Source organism: Lolium perenne, chromosome 5 (genome assembly GCF_019359855.2).
Source record: "Lolium perenne isolate Kyuss_39 chromosome 5, Kyuss_2.0, whole genome shotgun sequence".
Classification (NCBI taxonomy): Eukaryota; Viridiplantae; Streptophyta; class Magnoliopsida; order Poales; family Poaceae; genus Lolium; species Lolium perenne.
The window spans coordinates 75,913,509-75,931,684 of NC_067248.2; positions in this window are offsets into that span (position 1 = coordinate 75,913,509).

Sequence of the window (18,176 nt, forward strand, 5' to 3'; positions counted from 1 at the left end):
TTTAAGGATTAGGGATTAGGGATTTAGGGTTGTTTAAGGTTTAGGGATCATCGATCGAGTGCGCACACACATTATTAGATCGAGGCACCTGTGCCTTTACGCATAAAGCAGTGCATGCGTATATATGTGTGTTTTTTGGCCACCAACGATATATAGATGATCGAGAGAGAGAGATTGAAATCCCCAAGAATATGTTCAAATATACATTAAAATATATGCACGAATGCATTGTAGGCCATGCATGCACACTAATTATATATATATTATGAGGCAACTTAATCAAATGTGTTTTCATTCGAGAGAACTTGTCAAAATTCAAGTTAATTAATTTATCACGATAATTATATAATTAATTAATAAATCTCAGGGATATGTTATACAACATGATCGATATAGGCCATGTATATTTTAATTGGTGTTAATCTACGGTTTGCTAGCTAGCTACTATATATAGAGCATGTTTTTATTAGATCGGGTTATATCTAGTATAGTTTAGGGTTATGTGTTTTAATTAAGTAGGGTTGATTAGCTAGGGTTAGTTACATATATATGGTTTAGGGTTAATGCATGGCACATTTAATTTAATTAGAGGACCGCGAGGCACCCCTGGCCTGCTCGATGCACAATTAAGTGTCGTTGGCCTATACATAGGGTTTAATTAGGGTTTAGGGTTAGCTAGGGTTTAGGGTTAGGGTTAGGGTTAGGGTTTAGGGTATAGGGTTTATGGTTTAGTGTTTAGGGTGTTTAGGGTTTAGGGATTAGGGATTAGGGATTAGGGATTAGGGATTAGGGATTAGGGATTTAGGGTTTTAGGGTTGTTTAAGGTTTAGGGATCATCGATCGAGTGCGCACACACATTATTAGAGGCACCCGCGCCTTTACGCATAAATTGCATGCGTATATATGTGTGTTTTTTGGCCACCAACGATATATAGATGATCAAGAGAGAGAGATTGAAATCCCCAAGAATATGTTCAAATATACATTAAAATATATGCACGAATGCATGGTAGGCCATGCATGCACACTAATTATATATATATTATGAGGCAACTTAATCAAATGTGTTTTCATTCGAGAGAACTTGTCAAAATTAAAGTTAATTAATTTATCACGATAATTATATAATTAATTAATGAATCTCAGGGATATGTTATACAACATGATCGATATAGGCCATGTATATATTAATTGGTGTTAATCTACGGTTTGCTAGCTAGCTGCTATATATATAGAGCATGTTTTTATTAGATCGGGTTATAGCTAGTATAGTTTAGGGTTATGTGTTTTAATTAAGTAGGGTTGATTAGCTAGGGTTAGTTACATATATATGGTTTAGGGTTAATGCATGGCACATTTAATTTAATTAGAAGACCGCGAGGCACCCCTGGCCTGCTTGATGCACAATTAAGTGTCGTTGGCCTATATATAGGGTTTAATTAGGGTTTAGGGTTAGGGTTAGGGTTTAGGGTCTATGGTTTAGTGCTTAGGGTGTTTAGGGTTTAGGGATTAGGGTTTGGGGTTTCAGGGTTGTATAAGGTTTAGGGATCATCGATCGAGTGCGCACACACATTATTAGAGGCACCCGCGCCTTTGCGCATAAAGTGCATGCGTATAGTTTAGGGTTATTTGTTTTAATTAAGTAGGGTTTGATCAGCTAGGGTTAGTTACATATATATGGTTTAGGGTTAATGCATGGCACATTACATATAGTTTAAATCTCAAGAATGTTTATACATGATAGGCCATATGCGCAAACGAATTTTTTTCCCCGTGAACTTGTCAAAATTCAAGTTTATCAGTGCCAATGGAAACTAGTCCAAAAAATTACATAGAGGTCCAAAAGTACTAGACAATAACTAATAGAACCTGCAACTTTACAAAAAGGACCCCAAAACATATAGAAGAAAATCAATCGAGTCCTTCTCGACCGCACATCAGATCTCTGCTCCGCATCCTTTCCAGCAACTCCGTCGGCGGGGACGCACCACTTGGGACGGTGTCGCCGGTAGTCGCCAGGACGAAGGAGAAGAAGGGCCTCAGCAACGGCATATTGGATCTGAGAAGGGCCGCTGAAAGGCCAAGATGTGCACGGGCAAGACGGATGACGCCGTCGTATGCCCCGAGCTTGTGAACTTTAGCAGCTTGACTTCCCCATTGGCCAGATCTGAAGCACTGACCAAAGCAAGCCTCACCGTTAGCGCCATCACATTGATGGCACCAGATCGGGGTTTGGCCGGCAAGATCCGCCAGATTCACCATAGGCCAGATCTGAAGCTGATGACGAGATCCCCGACTCCATTGCGCCATTCTGCTCATGGGAAACACTGGATCTAAGCTTACAACAACAGTAACTCCCTCGGATCCAAATTAGCTGACTCAACTTTGCTTATCTAAATATGGATGTATACACACATGTTTTTACTCTAGATACATACACGTCTAAGGAAAGTTGAATCAATTAATTTAGTTCGGAGGGTGTACAATATACAGAGAGAAGTCGGCCTCGTCTCCGGCCGGTGAGGCCGCCGGAGAGAAGGGGGAGATGAGCCGGGGGAGTGGGAGAGACTCGAGAGAGAAAGAGAAGAGGAAGAAATGAGAGCTCCCTGGGGAAGAACATTATTTTTGTCGTTCTGCTCGTAGCTTGAAACTGAAAATTTCGGCCGCGCGCCAAATCATCCCGCCGCATCCATTCGAAAATCCCGTGACCAGTTTTACCCTTTTAACCCTGGTCCGGAAGCTACAACCCACCGACCATGGAGGGCTCATTCGGTAATAATGAAATATCTTGCCTAGATCCCGAACCCTCCCCACAGGCCCACACCCACCCACCAACCATTCGCCCCATTAGCTCAAAAATACTCTCACACGCGAAAGCTCTGACTCTCTACAAGATTAGATCTCGCTTTCGCCGCCGGCATACTCCTCCACAGCGTAGCCTTGATCGTGTTGGCTGTCCACCCACCTGATCCGCTCCCCCGCCGCCCTCGTCACCGACGGATCTGCTTCACCGCCGACCTCGCCACCGATGAATCTGCTTCACCGCCGACCTCGCCACCGACGGATCTGCTTCACCGCTGACCTCGCCACCGACTACCTCGGCGCAGCGGCTGTATCAACTTCACCGAATCCCTTGCCAGCCAACCAGATCTGCTTCACTAACGCCCGCTTCTACTAAAACAGGATCTGATTCATAGTCTTCTTATGTCATACTAGTTGAATGCCCGTGCGTTGTCATGGATTTTACGTTTAATAACAGCACACATGTCTAAATATAAAGATTGGATGCACATAAATATTTAAGAAAAAAGAAAAGATAGCCACACGTGTTATTAAAAAAATCAAATATGTTTACAACCGTTACATTTTGAAAGAGTGCATAATCAACCGTGGCACCAACCGCCACAATGGCTAGGCAAGCTGTTGTCTCCAACCCCATCCCGTTGGCCCCGATCTTGGAGCGGACCCTAAGGTAGCACCATGCAGTTTATAAAGCGAGCCGGTTAGTCCCACGAGCTCGGCGAAGAAACAGACATGATGGCGACATCAGTGCTGAGGATGGGCCTATTCTGAGAAACCCGGAGCGGCGCACTATTGCTGACTGAGCATGTACCATCGGCTGCCTCAGCCATGGGTGCCACGGTGCGACCACGAGCGTGTAGTTGGTCAGCGGGTTTACCAGCATTGTGTATATGGCCATCTTGGCACCCAGGACCTGAGCGAGTCGACGTACATCAGGTATGACAGGAAAGTGACTCAAGCTGCTAGGTCAGTGCAATTTCTTTTTTTGTTTTACTTTAAGGTTCAATTTGAGAAAAAAAAAATCTTCTGACTGAAGTTTTGCACGAGCTGGTTGTATACGATGCATCAACTGGTGACTTCACCGACTGGTATGAGCCACCATGGTGCATGGTGGCAGGCAATGAAAATAAACAAGATGAGGCTTGAGCCTCTCAGCTGCACAAATTGCTGCAGTACACGATCATGAAGAAAATAGTACAATGAAGAGGTATGGTGACATGGCTAGTCTGCTGGAGTAGAAGGTGAACCTACAGCATAAGAACATAAGGTTCATCGCAAAAAAAAGAACATAAGGTTGCAGGCTTGCTGCTAGAGATGGCTCACACAGTGCCAGAATTGGAGTCACTTTTTGAAGGCACGCTCGAAAAGATCAAAGTGAACTTAAAAAAAGATTGGTTTACTGGCGCGGCAGACAGTTGTAATGTTACTTTGTTTGCAATTCTAGCGCTGAAGTTATGGTATTAGCGAACTGTATGTTAGGTAGCTAGAGTGTATGCAATTGCAAACCCATTTGGTCAGTTATAATAAACTTGAAATGTCACTTTGTAGGAGCGCACACAAAAATATTTTCCAGGGATTTCCTTGAAATTTGGCCAGCACTCTCACATCATATATCTCTACTATATTAAATGGCTAGAGGTGGTGTCCCATGGTATCTCGGCGTTAGAGTAAATGGCACTGGGGGTCACACAACTTGTCCCACATGTGCACTTAAGTCACGGAAGTTGCGAAATGTACAAATGAGTCACATAACTTTACTTTAGTGTGCATGCCAGGTCACAAACCGGTATGCTGTTTGGTTTTGTAAAAATACCGCCAGAAAATTTACAGAAACACCCTTACCATATTTATTCCCTGGATCTGCTGGCTTGTTTCAAAAAAATACGCCAGAAAATTTGTAGAAACATCCTTACGATATATATTTCCTGATAAAGTCAATCCAGGATGACCAGTCTGTCCAGGCGGGTCCCACATGTCAGGCGCATAGGAAATAAGTAAAATGGAAATAGGGGCAAGATGGAGATTCGACCTTGAGACCTGCTAGGCACATGCAGGCGCGTAGAACCAACGAACCACCTGATCACTTGCGTACTTTCACTGGATTATATATAATTATATTATATATTATTCTGGAGAATTAGCATATTTCAAATTTAGAAATTTAAAAATACAATTTTTATTTCGGAAATACATATAAATTGTTATTATGTACGTGATAAGTTGCGGTAAAAAATCTTTATGATTTGGGCTGTTGAAAATAATTATTCATAAAGTATATATATGAGTACTTTTGTCAGAATTTTGTATTTTTTTATTTCCAAAAACACAACGTGTTTTCAAAAGAAAATTTTGTCCCAATCTTTGACATATATATCTAGCTAAGTATTTTTTAGCATATTATTTTGAGACTGAAAGGTGGATGTTTCGAAAATTTCAGCAAGCTAAAAAAATGTTGTTCTCAATGTATATGTATTTCCGATATTTTTTTTCTACAGCCCAAATCATATAGAATTTTTTTACCGCATCTTCGCACGTACATAATAACAATGTATATGTATTTCCGAATTAAAACTTGTATTTTTAACTCAAATTTAATTTTGTTAATAAACTAATTCTCCACAGGCATATATAGTATAATAAGGCGTAACCATGTCTTGTACTCAAGTGAACGAGTGGTGTCCTGGTTTCATGCGCAAGCTTGGACCAACAGGTCTCAAGTTCGATTCCCCATGTTGGGCCTATTTTGATTTAATTTCTTTCCCTGCGAAGAGGCGGATGGGCCAGGCCCATTTAATTATACATATACCGCTACTACAGATGACACAATAACATGATTTGATTACCATGTTCGCTTGAGAAACTGAAAGAGTCAGCACGCCCTAGAAATGTGCAAAGCATTTAATGACAAATGCAAGGAGTCAACAAACATAAAAACCAAGTGATGAAACCAGAAAAAAACAATAAATGGAGTTACCATATCAGTCTGCACTGAGTAGAACATATATCTTATTTATTGTGTTTCGAACTGATCTATTTCAGGCTTAATGAGATTACAATGCATCTGCAAGCCATACAAAATGAATAGTTTCTGGTATACAACAGAAATGGCACCATACCAGCTTGACATTGATCAACATGATGGTTTCCTGATTGGTGTTCTAACTTCTACCATTTGAAATGACAATAATTAAAATATGTATGGACAAAACCATGATCACTAATAAGTACTGAAATAGACCAAAAAATGTGCCAACATGCTCACCGGAAAAAATCCCTCACATAATCATCACAGAAATTTCAGCTCAACGTCAAAGACCCTTCTACAGTATCACTTAGTGCAGTCAGAGTTTAAAATCACTTTGGAATGGAAACATAAATTAATTTAAAACAGGATATGCCAATCACATCAAACTATTAATCATCAAAGGCAATATCTTTTGGCACCCTCCCAGATAAAATAAATTTACGACCATGGATAAATGTTCTTAGCAAAGTGCCGAAAACAAATTTTCTTAGCAAAGTACCGCAAAAAAAATGTTCTTCGCAAATACCACAATACAAAAAAGGCCATTTTTTAGAGTGTTATACTGCCAATGGCACTGTCTATCTTACGACTACAAGTTCAACCACTAATTTTCTGTAAAGGATTCACCAGCAGCCAAAGGAACAGATTATGAGTCTCACATCGTGTCATCCTGGTGAGAAATGCTCTGATCTCTGGAGGAGCTGTCCCAAGTCAATCCTGATTTATTCTGTCCAGACCCCATATTAAATACACTCTGTTAAAACTATCTCAATCCAGGACTGGATCTGCACAGGAAGTATATTTCTCACAAATAAATTTCATGGATAGTCTTCAAAGCACTGGAAGAAAATAATATCTCTTGGCAATATGTTTCTAACGTCATTGTCTGGTCACCATAAAAATTACAGAAACAGACTAAATCCAGTTATTAGAAAAGGCAGCAGTTTTTTAGAACGGAAAATGATATTAAGCAGTACTTCCAGCACTCAACAACATCGATCAACCATGCAAAGTACTTGCATAGATCTTGAAGGTGCTAGTGCTGATTCTAACTAATATTTCCTGAATTAAAACCAATTGCGTAACTAATCTGGATCATCAATCCATTGAAACAATTTGTCAGACAAGTTATAGGTGTTCATACACCTGGATGCAAGGAGTTAATCTCTCATCTACCGTGAGATGGGTCATGGGTGTCCAAAAGAGGGATATACCAGTGCTACTGCTAACCCCTCGTGTGGCTGGCAATTCCTCCTAGAATGGTTGCATCAACTACAAATCCACCATCACATGAAGAAACTGGGGACAACAAATACCCAACAGATTCAGTAATTAACTGTTCGCTTCAGATGAAGCAACTGACAGCAAAACCAAAACAAAATACATGTCCATTGATTCAGACTATGCACGCAGGCGGTACCTTAATCGTGCCTAAGGCAGCATCGGCATCCAGAGTTAAACAACTCACATCCCTTCAATCATCAATATAACGATAATCCAGATGTGACAATTCCAAATTCCAAGTAGAAACATAAATGCAAAGACATAATAAGCTACAAAAGTTTGAAGGAAGAAATTTGTGTGTACCGATTCTACCGTATTTCAGATTCTGCCAGAAACTCAAGAATCACTGTTCCTCCATCGCACTTCCTGTTTGGGAATATAATTTGCAACAATTCAGCACATACATAAAACTCGGGACCGTTACAATTCAATCTTCTTGATCTAAAACACAGAAAGATGCTCACCGTGGCGGGGTTGGCTCCGTCCCTTCTCCCACCCTGTGTTGCCTGAATCTGGGTGAGGTGCCTATGTAGAGGATCTCGAGCACGTGGACGTGGTCGCTGTACTTGGAGAAGATTGCGATGGTGGCGGCGCAAGAGTGAGCAGGGGATGGCGTCGTCGTGGCCGCCCTCGTTGCGACGGAGTGCACTCCCCAACACTGGGAATCGGCCAGGGATGACCTCGTCGTGCAGACAGAAGGTGGCAGCGTGGGCTGGGAACAGCAACGGGGCCTCAATCTCGTGGTGTGCCTCCGCGTGTGTTGCTAGGACGCCGCGAGGAGATTTTCGGGAGGCCACGGCGATGGTATCCGCCCATCCAGGTTTGAGGCCACCAAGGTGAGGGGATAGGAGGGGCGCTGCTCTGTGAGGGAAGGTGACGGGACGTTGATTCGTCTCCTGCGCCGCCACCGTCGGGCTGCTGCTATGAGCCCACCGCCGAGCTGCTGACGCGAGGCCTAGAGACCCTCAATCGGCGGCGAAACTACGGGGAGGACCCGGAGAGTTCGAGGGATTCCTCCTCCTCGAGAGGCGAATGAACAGAGATCGTGCGTGGGAGTTGTTTTCTTCTTAGGAATCGTGCGTGGCAGTTGTGGGCAGAGAAGATCCTGCGCGCGGACTGCGCAATTTGATGGGCCACGCCAAGAGGACGTACCATGGGACACCACCTCTAGATATTTAATATAGTAGAGATAGTAAGCATTAAAGTTGGTAAACAAGGTCTAGACATATTCAAACTAGGCAAATCATGTATCTACCCCCTAACCCCTATACTCTGCCGTATGAAGTCAAGCATGAGAGAAGTTGTTTTGGGTTTCAAACATGGAAATTTCAAAAACCTCCCAAAAACTTCATTTTAGAGTGACTAAGAAGGATACAGGCTTCCCTTTTCATTTTCATGTTTTATACTTGTTTAAATCTTGGTCAAACCTAGGATTTGACCAAGATTCAAATGTGCATCAAAATTCCAAAAAAATCAGAAAAATGAAAAACCAAAGCACATAGTTTTCTTATGTCATATAGTAAGCATTAAAGTTGATAAACAAGGTCTAGACATATTCAAACAAGAAAAATCATGTATCTACACCCTAACCATAAACTCTGTCTTATGTAGTCAAGCATGAAGAGAAGTGGTTTTGGGTTTCAAACATGGAAATTGCAACAACCTATCAAAAGCTTCATTTTAGAGTGACTAAGAAAGATCCATGCTTACCTTTTCATTTTCATATTTTAAACTTGTTTAAATCATTGTCAAACCTAGGATTTGACAAAGATTCAAATGTGCATAAAATTAAAAAAATCAAAAAAATGAAAAACAAAAGCACATAGTCTTCTTATGTCACATATATAGTAAGCATTCAGATAAACAAGGTCTAGACATATTCAAATAAGACAAATCATGTATCTACCCCTAACCCTAAACTCTTTCTTATGAAGTTAAGCATGAAGAGAAATGGTTTTTGGTTTCAAACATGGAAATTTCAAAAACCTCCCAAAAGCTTCATTTTAGAGTGACTAAGAAGGATCCAGGCTTACCTTTTCGTTTTCATGTTTTAAACTTGTTTAAATCTTGGTCAAACCTAGGATTTGACCAAAATTCAAATGGGCATAAAATAAAAAAAATAAAAAAATAAAGAACCAAAGCACATAGAGTATTCTTTTGTCATATAGTAAGCATTCAAGTTCATAGACAAGGTCTAGACATATTCAAACCAGAAAAATCATGTACCCCATAACCCTAAACTCTGTCTTAATTATATATGAAGTCAAGCATGAAGAGAATTGTGGTTTTGGGTTTCAAACATGGAAATTTCAAAAACCTCCCAAAAGCTTCATTTTAATTAGACTGACTGGTTAATTAAGAAGGATCCAGGATTAATTACCTTTTCATTGTCATGTTTTAAACTTGTTTAAATCTTGGTCAAACCTGGGATTTGACCAAGATCCAAATGGGCATAAAAATTCATAAAAAATCGAAGGAATGAAAAACCAAAGCACATAGCCTTCTTATGTCATGTAGTAAGTGATACGTCTCCAACGTATCTATAATTTCTGATGTTCCATGCTAGTTTTATGACAATACCTACATGTTTTGCTCACACTTTATAATGTTTTTATGCATTTTCCGGAACTAACCTATTAACAAGATGCCCAAGTGCCAGTTCCTATTTTCTGTTGTTTTTGGTTCCAGAAAGGCTGTTCGGGCAATATTCTCGGAATTCGACGAAACGAAGACCCAACATCATAATTCACCGCGACGGACCAGGACACCGAAGGAGAGTCGGAGGGGAGGCCTGGGGCCCCCAGACTATAGGCCAGCGCGGCCTGGAGGGGGGGCGCGCCGCCCTATGGGGTGGGACCCCCAGGCACCCCCTTGCGCCGCCTCTTCGCCTATAAGACCCCTCGCGACCTAAAACCTCGATACTGATTGACGAAACTCCAGAAGGACTCCAGGGGCGCCGCCGCCATCGCGAAACTCCAATTCGGGGGACAGAATCTCTGTTCCGGCACGCCGCCGGGACGGGGAAGGGCCCCCGGAAGCCATCTCCATCGACGCCACCGCCTCCATCATGCTCCGTGAGTAGTTCCCCTATGGACTACGGGTTCTAGCTGTAGCTAGTTGGTACTCTCTCTCCCATGTACTTCAATACAATGATCTCATGAGCTGCCTTACATGATTGAGATCCATCTGATGTTATCGGTGTTGTGTTTGTTGGGATCCGATGAATTGTTACATTATGATCAGTCTATCTATAAATTTTGTGAAGTTATTGTTGCTGCAATCTTGTTGTGTTTAATGGTTGTCACTAGGGCCCGAGTGGCATGATCTTAGATTTAAGCTCTATAATTATTGCTTAGATTGTATCTACAAGTTGTTTGCACATGCCTATGTCCGGAACCCGAGGCCCTAGAGTGACAGCAACTGGGATAACTGGAGGGGGAGGCTTAGATATGAAGATCACATGTTTTCACCAAGTGTTAATGCTTTGCTCCGGTGCTCTATTAAAAGGAGTACCTTAATTACCAGTAGTTTCCCTTGAGGCCCGGCAGCCACCGGCTGGTAGGACAAAATATGTTATGCAAGTTTCTCATTGCGAGCACGTATGACTATATATGGAAAACATGCCTACATGATTAATAGACTTGATGTTCTGTCTTAATGCTATTTCAATCCTATCAATTGCCCAACTGTAATTTGTTCACCCAACACTTGTTATTGGAGAGTTACCACTAGTGTAGATAGCTGGGAACCCCGGTCCATCTCTTATCATCATATACTCATTCTATACGTCATTAGAAGTAGTATTAACTATTTTCTGGTGCCATTGCCTCTGTGTTATCATATCGCTGTGTTATCACATTACTATTGCTCTCAAATTACTGCTGCTTTCACATCACCCCTTTAACTAGTGCTTTTCCAGGTGCAGCTGAATTGACAACTCAGTTGTTAAGGCATATAAGTATTATTTACCTCCCCTTGTGTCGAATCAATAAATTTGGGTTTTACTTCCCTCGAAGACTGTTGCGATCCCCTATACTTGTGGGTCATCAGTAAGCATTCAAATTGATAATTAAACATGGTCTAGACATATTCAAACCAGAAAAATCATGTATCTACCCCTAACCCTAAACTCTGTCTTATGAAGTCAAGCATGAAGAGAAGTGGTTTTGGGTTCCAAACATGGTAAATTCAAGAACCTCCCAAAAGCTTCATTTTAGAGTGACTAAGAGAAGTATCTAGACTTACCTTTTCATTTTCACATGTTAAACTTGTTTAAATCTTGCTCAAACCTAGGATTTTACCAAGATTCAAATGGGCATAAAAATCAAAAAAATGAAATACCAATGCACATAGTCCTCTTATGTCATATAGTAAGCATTCAAGTTCATAAACAAGGTCTAGACATATTCAAACCAGACAAATCATGTATCTACCCCCTATCGACCCTAAACTTTGTCTTATGAAGTCAAGCATGAAGAGAAGTTGTTTTAGGTTTCAAACATGGAAATTTCAAAAACCTCCCAAAAGCTTCATTTTAGAGCGACTAAGAAGGATCGATGCTTAACTTTTCATTTTCATGTTTTAAACTTATTTAAATCTTGGTCAACCCTAGGATTTGACCAATATTAAAATGGGCGTAAAAATTTAGACAAAAAATCTAAAGCATGAAAAACCAAAGCACATAGCCTTCTTAATTATGCCATATAGTAAACATTCAAGTTGATAAACAAGGTCTAGACATATTCAAACCAGAAAAATCATGTATCTACCCCTAACCCTAAACTCTGTCTTATGAATTCAAGCATGAAGAAAAGTAGTTTTGGGTTTCAAACATGCAATGAAATTTCAAGAACCTCCCAAAAGCTTCATTTTAGAGTGACTTAGAAGGATCCAGGCTTACACCTTTTCTTTTTCATGTTTTAAACTTGTTTAAATCCTGGTCAAACCTGGGATTTGACCAAGATTCAAATGGGCATAAAATTCAAAAAAAAATTTAGATAAATGAAAAACCAAAGCACATAGTCTTCTTATGTCATATAGTAAGCATTCAAGTTGATAAACAAGGTCTAGACATATTGAAACAAGAAAAATCATGTATCTACCCCTATCCCTAAACTATGTCTTATGAAGTCTAGCATGAAAAGAAGTGGTTTTGGGTTTCAAACATGGAAATTTCAAAAACCTCCCAAAAGCTTCATTTTAATTAGACTGACTGGTTAATTAAGAAGGATCCAGGATTAATTACCTTTTCATTGTCATGTTTTAAACTTGTTTAAATCTTGGTCAAACCTAGGATTTGACCAAGATTCAAATGGGCATAAAAATTCAGAAAAAATCGAAAGAATGAAAAACCAAAGCACATAGCCTTCTTATGTCATGTAGTAAGCATTCAAATTGATAATTAAACATGGTCTAGACATATTCAAACCAGAAAAATCATGTATCTACCCCTAACCCTAAACTCTGTCTTATGAAGTCAAGCATGAAGAGAAGTGGTTTTGGGTTCCAAACATGGTAAATTCAAGAACCTCCCAAAAGCTTCATTTTAGAGTGACTAAGAGAAGTATCCAGACTTACCTTTTCATTTTCACATGTTAAACTTGTTTAAATCTTGCTCAAACCTAGGATTTTACCAAGATTCAAATGGGCATAAAAATCAAAAAATGAAATACCAATGCACATAGTCCTCTTATGTCATATAGTAAGCATTCAAGTTCATAAACAAGGTCTAGACATATTCAAACCAGACAAATCATGTATCTACCCCCTATCGACCCTAAACTTCGTCTTATGAAGTCAAGCATGAAGAGAAGTTGTTTTAGGTTTCAAACATGGAAATTTCAAAAACCTCCCAAAAGCTTCATTTTAGAGCGACTAAGAAGGATCGATGCTTACCTTTTCATTTTCATGTTTTAAACTTATTTAAATCTTGGTCAACCCTAGGATTTGACCAAGATTCAAATGGGCGTAAAAATTCAGAAAAAAATGTAAAGCATGAAAAACCAAAGCACATAGCCTTCTTAATTATGTCATATAGTAAACATTCAAGTTGATAAACAAGGTCTAGACATATTCAAACCAGAAAAATCATGTATCTACCCCTAACCCTAAACTCTGTCTTATGATCCAAGCATGAAGAAAAGTAGTTTTGGGTTTCAAACATGCAATGAAATTTCAAGAACCTCCCAAAAGCTTCATTTTAGAGTGACTTAGAAGGATCCAGGCTTACACCTTTTCTTTTTCATGTTTTGAACTTGTTTAAATCCTGGTCAAACCTGGGATTTGATCAAGATTCAAATGGGCATAAAATTCAAAAAAAATTAGATAAATGAAAAACCAAAGCACATAGTCTTCTTATGTCATATAGTAAGCATTCAAGTTGATAAACAAGGTCTAGACATATTGAAACCAGAAAACCTGGGATTTGACCAGAAAAATCATGTATCTACCCCTATCCCTAAACTATGTCTTATGAAGTCTAGCATGAAAAGAAGTGGTTTTGGGTTTCAAACATGGAAATTTCAAAAACCTCCAAAAAGCTTCATTTTGGATTGACTAAGGAGGATCCAGGCTTACTTTTTCATTTTCATGTTTTAAACTTGCTTAAATCTAGGTAGAACCTAGGATTTGACCAAGATTCAAATGGACATAAAAAAAATCAACAGTTTACAACAACACACAGAATAAACATGAAATTACATCTAAATCCCTAACTTTTACATGGAGGACCCCAGGCTGAAAGCAAGAAATGCGATCGGGTCTTGAATCTTGATGCGTCTTCTCTTGACAAAGAAGATCGCTGGGAGTTTGCGTACGTACATCACGTCAGTTATGCTCACTGAAGTGTGAGACCTGACGCATGGGCAACACACGTAAGTGACATGGATTCAAGGGTAGGGAAGCCTAGAGAAAAAAACGAGAATTTGGACAAAAATAATCCAATCTTGCTAGTATGTCGAAAGTTTGTTTTTCCCAATCTTTTTGACTTTGGGTTATGTCTGTCTATTTTGCCAAAAAAACGAGGACAGATACTTGAGACGAGTTAAGGATTTCTGGTGTCAGACTGGAAACAGTGATGCATCTAGCTTCAGAGTACGTCAGATTAAGACTTCCTGAGCAACACTAGTCTGACGTAAGTACAGTGAATACAGACAAGACAGGGACCCGACATTGCTACCCATGTCCCTCTGAACCCCTTCAAAGAAATCATACTCCGTACTAGAATCTCGAATCGTAGGAATTAGTCTGACGGGATTTCTGATTGTTTAATTCATATGATTGCAATTTTCAGAATTCATTGACACTACATTTTTATCTAAAAACAAAAAATCCTTCATTGTGTAACCGTATGTTAAAATTTCTTTTGGTTTTCACACGTAATCAAACGTTATTGGATACAAATACCGTTGTTTCTCAATCCTATATATTTGGAGATGATCATCACTCTCTAATCATACAATTTTCATATTCCCGCACTTTGAAAATCTTGCGAATAATCAAAGTAGCCAAAATTTATGGTGTGTATTGTATATGTTGATGGCATGCTTAGTTTCATCGAATATTCTTTGGTTGCATCGCGGGGAAACCACGTGAATTTAGATTAATTGTTGCATGTTTGTTTTTGGTGTGACCAACTGCTTTTGCAACGAAATAACCCCCCCTGTACGCATTGTTTGGGTCACATGCATGATGTGTACAAAATGTTAAAATAGAAATAATGTAGGAATTGAATATGATTGCATGTTGAGTTAAACCTATATGAAAGAAATCACACCAATTTGAATTGCATGTTCTTTGGTTGTAGTGCTACACAAAAAACACGTGAATTAGTATGAATTGTCATGTAATATTTCGAATATAACCAAAATGTACCAATTGATAGATGAGTTAACTTGGCTTCATGGAAAAAATAATGTCATGTAAATGAGTTAACTTGGCTTTCCTACCCTTGAATCCATAGGAAACTTTGTACTAATACAGTATAATGATCACCCGGGTTATTACACCAACAGGTCTGTCACTTACGTGTGGTTCCCATGCGTGAGGTCCCACACTTTAGTGAGCACAAGTCATGTGCGGTAGGTAGGCAAACTCCCATCTTCTTTGTCAAGAGAAGACGCATCAAGACTCCCCCTCTCTCTATCTCTCTCTCCCTATCTCTCTCCAGTTATCCACCTCCGTTGGCTCCCGGTTTTGGCAGGGCGTTTCTAGCTCAGCTCGGAGGCCATGGTGTGCATGCACTGCAGCCATGACGATTTGGTCGCGCTAAGTGGTTCGTCCCCGGCTGCGACGAGGATCAATCTGGGCGGTGGCTGTTAAGGACCCGATCGCATTTCTTGCTTTCAGCGCGGGGTCTTCCATGTAAAAGTTAGGGATTTGGATGTAATTTCTTGTTTATTTTGTGTCTTGTTGTAAACTGTGCTCTGGTGCGTATTGGAAGTATGAGTCCTTCAGGATCCTTTGGTTGTCCCTCTCTCTCAAAAAAAACATCTCTCTCATTATCGGCCTCGCTCGCTCGCTCGCGCCTTCTGCGCACTGACAAACCCTAAACAACAGTCAACATGACCCGGAAAAGGTCAAACACCATAAATAAGAGCCCCCTCACTTCTCTCCCTTCGTCTCCTTCCGTGTATTTTCGGAATTTAATCTAAAGTTAATATTATGCTAAACATGGTGCATCCCGACGGTGACCTAGCAGTGGCGGCGAGCATAGCCGTTCTGACCATAAATGCCGATATCGGCATCGGCATCGACATCGTTTGGAGGCTGTGGTGCTCGAATCATGGTGGAAATTGCGATATTATTTTTTACATGCATAATATATAGAAAATAGCTAGATCTCTAAATCGATGCATATGAAGCTACATATATATATATTCTTGGTCATAATCCCCTTATCTAAAGGGGATAGATGCATGGCTTCACGTCATCGTCGCTTTCATCGTCAGTATCTTCGTCGTCCGAGTAGTAGTACTTCCTGCACATTGTTCCGTCGAACACCTTCACTGTGTGCACATCATCGCCTTCATATTTGAAGTGTACGAAGCAGCCGAAATCCACACCGTGCGTGATGGCGAAATTCTCCCAGCCCTTGTCGAGGTACATCCTACCTTGTCCGTCAAATAGGACCTTGATACTTCTCTAACGTATCTATAATTTCTGATGTTCCATGCTAGTTTTATGACAATACCTACATGTTTTGCTCACGCTTTATAATGATTTTATGCATTTTTCGGAACTAACCTATTAACAAGATGCCGAAGCGCCAGTTCCTGTTTTCTGCTGTTTTTGGTTTCAGAAATCTTACACAGGAAATATTCTCGGAATTGGACGAAACAAAAGCCCACGATCTTATATTTCACGGAAGGTTCCAGAAGTCCGAAGGGGAGACGAAGATGGGCCAGGGGCCCCCACACCACACCTGGGCGCGGGCCCACTCCTGGCCGCGCCACCAGGTGGTGAGGGCACCCTGGTGCCCCTCCGCCGCCGCCCTATCGCCTATATATGCTCCCAGACGCGAAAACCCTAGGACACCTGACAATATTCCATGAAGAGTTCTGTAGCTGCCGCCATCGCGAAACCAAGTTTCGGGGGACAGAATCTCTGTTCCGGCACGCCACCGGGACGGGGAAGTGCCCCCGGAAGCCATCTCCATCGACGCCACCGCCTCCATCATGCTCCGTGAGTAGTTCCCCCATGGACTACGGGTTCTAGCAGTAGCTAGTTGGTACTCTCTCTCCCATGTACTTCAATACAATGATCTCATGAGCTGCCTTACATGATTGAGATCCATCTGATGTAATCGGTGTTGTGTTTGTTGGGATCCGATGAATTGTTACATTATGATCAGTCTATCTATATAAGTTTGTGAAGTTATTGTTGCTGCAACTTTGTTGTGTTTAATGCTTGTCACTAGTGCACGAGTGGCATGATCTTAGATTTGAGCTCTATAATATTTGCTTAGATTGTATCTACAAGTTGTTTGCACATGTCTATGTCCGGAACCCGAGGCCCCAGAGTGACAGCAACTGGGATAACTGGAAGGGAAGGCGTAGGTATGAGGATCACATGTTTTCACCAAGTGTTAATGCTTTGCTTCGGTGCTCTATTAAAAGGAGTACCTTAATTACCAGTAGATTCCCTAGAGGCCCGGCTGCCACCGGCTGGTAGGACAAAAGATTGTTATGCAAGTTTCTCATTGCGAGCATGTATGACTATATATGGAAAACATGCCTACATGATTAATTGACTTGATGTTGTAGCACTGTACCAGCGTTCCGTTCCAGGGTTGAGTGTGAAGTTCATAGGAGCACTACCAGCAGGATACCAGGTGTTGAGTGTTTATTCATTAATAGATGGTATTTTCTGATGTGACCAGGCTGATTATTAGCAAAGGCAAAGCCTATATATGTACATGCATACCAGAGCTAGAAACTTTGAAACTGCTGGTACCATGCAAGTAAGTACAGAAGTTACTTAAGTTGCCAAGGGAATCAAAGACGACGAGCTTTGCCTGAAACTTTGTATGTTGGTTCTGTAATGGACTGTACCAATATGTGGTTCCAGGGTTGCTGTCTTCTCCAGACAAGACGGAGCGCACAAGTACTATTACTCAGGGCACTGACATAATTTTCTCCCTGGATTAAGTGAGCACAAATTGCCAGCTAACTTATTTTTTCAAATCGGGTCAGGATACAATGGATCGTTTGTTTGTAGTACGTGTTGGTGCGGATATCTACTCACTTCTTTCTAAAGCATCTTGGTTCTGTACAGCCTTCTTTTCTTTCGTGCGCTTTTTAAATTAAATCATATGGCTTTGCATATTTGTTGGTACGGATCTACCTTTTTTTTTCTAACCGATCCTGGTTTTGTTGCGTAGGAATTTTTAATCTAAATCACATGGTTTTGCATACCTGCTGCTACAGATAACTATTCAATTTTTTTTAACCGATCCTGTTTTTGTAGCGATATATCTAAGTCCATTGGTTTTGCATTGTCTAATCTCCACCATGCGCAGAAACAGATTTGTTAGCTGTCACGAATTCACGTTTTTCTCTCTGTAGAA